The 2715-nt window shown below is 40.4% G+C and overlaps 1 long non-coding RNA gene across 1 annotated transcript; it reads left to right on the forward strand.

The window, feature by feature from the left end:
* Positions 1 to 138: 138 nt before the first annotated feature.
* LOC138775085 (uncharacterized) lies at positions 139 to 2462 on the forward strand. Its single transcript, XR_011360487.1, has 4 exons — positions 139 to 205; positions 898 to 1004; positions 2057 to 2131; positions 2243 to 2462. It is a non-coding gene; the product is annotated as an uncharacterized lncRNA (long non-coding RNA).
* The last annotated feature ends 253 nt before the right edge of the window (positions 2463 to 2715 follow it).

Here is a 2715-nt window from a genome sequence, read left to right on the forward strand (position 1 = left end):
TATGTTTTTTTCCCACCCAATGAGTGCAAATTTATAGAACATTTTAGCAATGAATGCTAATATCTTGATTGCAATTTGCTTTAAAATGTGGTTTGGGTTTTGTAATCTTCTAGCCCTGCTCCAGTAACAAAAGTGAAATCTGCCCAAAAGTCCAGCCATAATGGAAAAGCTTCTGAACCGTCCACTCCTGCTAAACCTCCCAAAAGTAAGTTGTGGATCTGTTATTAAACGGGTATTCTCTATTGAAAATGATTATCATTTGAGATGTTGATACCCCCATTAATCACTACTTAAATCTGGGAGAAGTGCATGGCTTAGAGCTTGTCCCAGTCTATGTATACAAGAGGAGCAAGGAAGCATTCCAGCCTGCAGCACATCAGAGAACTGGAATAGTGGGCCTTCCCTAATGTCTATTGTAATGCATGTTAGAGTAGACTTGCTGAAGAAGCCTTTGCCACTTGCAGCCCCTGGCATTCAAGCTGAGTGGTATGACTGTCAATCACTGAGCACACTAAGCAGCTGCAACGTTGGTAACAGCCAGAAAATGTAATGTCTGTTCCTATGCTAATATCAGAATAGACATTGGGGGGGGGGGGGGGGCTCAGTGTCTAACAGTGCATGCAGCATATGTAACTGTTCTGGGACAAGGGCTTGTGCAGCCCTGTAATTCTGACCAGTCATTGGTGGCAGCCTGGGTACGGTGTCTCCCTTTACTGCTGCAAGCCAATATGTGAAAATGTAAACTTTTTCTTTAATGACCATATTGCTAAGTTGTTAGAACTTCATGAAGATTACAATGACTTGTTTTATTTAGGCTTCCACATTCTATATTGTGCTTATGTGAATATTGGAAGTCATTAGTATTGAATGGCGTTTTAATGGTTTGCTTCCTTTTAGACTCCAGAACAAAAAGGGAAACAAGATGGCAAAAACACCCCGAAGACTCCCAAAACACCCTTTACTCTTGAACAGATAAAGAGAAAATACAGGCTACGTTTGAAAAGGTACGTGGATTACTCTTATTATCCTATCATATGGCTTTAATTGATCAAACTATTAAAAATGTTGACATGTTTAACTGGTTTAAGAGATGGCCACAACAGTTATCTACTAACCATATGATCTGTTGGATTTTAGTTGTAACTTATAGAATTTGCTTTTGCTCAAACCTTTCCACAATCTGGAAACTACACCCCCAATTTTTTTTTTTACTTCTGAATTGTATCTTATCCTAGCTTTTAAAAGCTAAATGGTCCAACACATTACCCTGAAGTCCTTATCAATGGAAAATAAGTCCTGGATTTTAGAAGCAAAGGAGGCAGAATGGAAAGGACATGGCCATCAAGTGTTTAGAGGACCTGTCACCCCCCTGTGCCGGGGTGACAGGCCTCCCGACCCCCTGTTAGATTCCCCTATACTTAAACGTGATCCTGAGTCTGCTTCCTGAGTCGGTCGGGTCACGGAGATATGAGCACCCGCGCTGAGAGATGAGTCCGATGCCCATAGAGAATTACGGAGCATCGGACTCCCCCATTCATTCTCTTGGGGGCATCTGACTCCGCTGTCAGCGCACGCCAGCTTCGGGCGCTGATATCTCCATGACCCGACCGGCTCAGGAAGCGGGATCATGTGAGTATAGGGGGATCTAACGGGGTCAGGAGCCTGTCACCCTGGCACGGGGGGTGACAGGTGTCCTTTAAAGATGATTAAAAAGTCTCCTGTGCCGGAAAGAAAGTACCTGTGTCTTTCTAATCCTCCATAACTTGTTTGAAGCGTTAAGAAATGCTGAATGTGTTGAGCCCCTGTGGTACATTCATGTGGCACACTTGTAAAATCCATGCTGCATAAACATCACTACTTGGATGCATTGAATTGGACCCTCCAATTGGAGAGATTTCTTCAGTGGGTGTTAATATTTCCTTACAGCTTTTGCTTTCTGCATTCCCATTGCTCAGCAATGCTGTGGTTTTGGTATCTTCTGTCCAGAAAGCAAAGTGATACTTACATGAACTGCTAAGTTAAGGAACATAACTTAATATAATTAATGCTTTTTTAGGGTGGGTCTCTTCCAAAAGCGGAGGTAAAATTTACAAACTATGTGAAGAATTGTTTCAGAACTGACAATAAGAAGGTAAGTTGCTGGAGGTTGATGCCTTTCAGGCACATTAATAGAATAAGCAGTAAAGTGCATGTTTTATCTATATAAAAAATGTGTTCCCATTAAATTTGTTTTACATTGCAGATGATTGATGATCTCTGGAATTGGAGACAGACCCTGAAAGATGCAAAATAATTCCAGAACTTTCCCCCTTCCTAATTTTTATATTTTTACGTTAATTTTTTTTTTTGTCTGGAATGTTTTCAACCTGTTTTGTACAAGTGAATGTTCTGTTATAAGGAAGTCATAAAGATGGGCTAGGTTATCCTAATGTAAATGAATAAAACTATTTTACTTGAATTCACTTATATTGAAGTTTCATTTTATTGGCAGTTATAAAATGGACAATGTTTTGTGCTTAAATTCTGAAATTGAAATGTAGCATTTAGCAACAAAGTATCAATCATGGTAGCTTGTGGCCTCATTGGTGCACAAGCTATGGAGAGAGGCTATAAAATCCTTCTCAAGCTTTCACTGATGAGCTTGGTTCATAGGTGCTGGGATTCAGTTGCTTGTTTGAAACTGGCTAGTCTTTCCCTGAGAAATATTTTAATCAG

This window comes from Dendropsophus ebraccatus, unplaced genomic scaffold (assembly GCF_027789765.1).
Source record: "Dendropsophus ebraccatus isolate aDenEbr1 unplaced genomic scaffold, aDenEbr1.pat pat_scaffold_1314_ctg1, whole genome shotgun sequence".
Taxonomy (NCBI): Eukaryota; Metazoa; Chordata; class Amphibia; order Anura; family Hylidae; genus Dendropsophus; species Dendropsophus ebraccatus.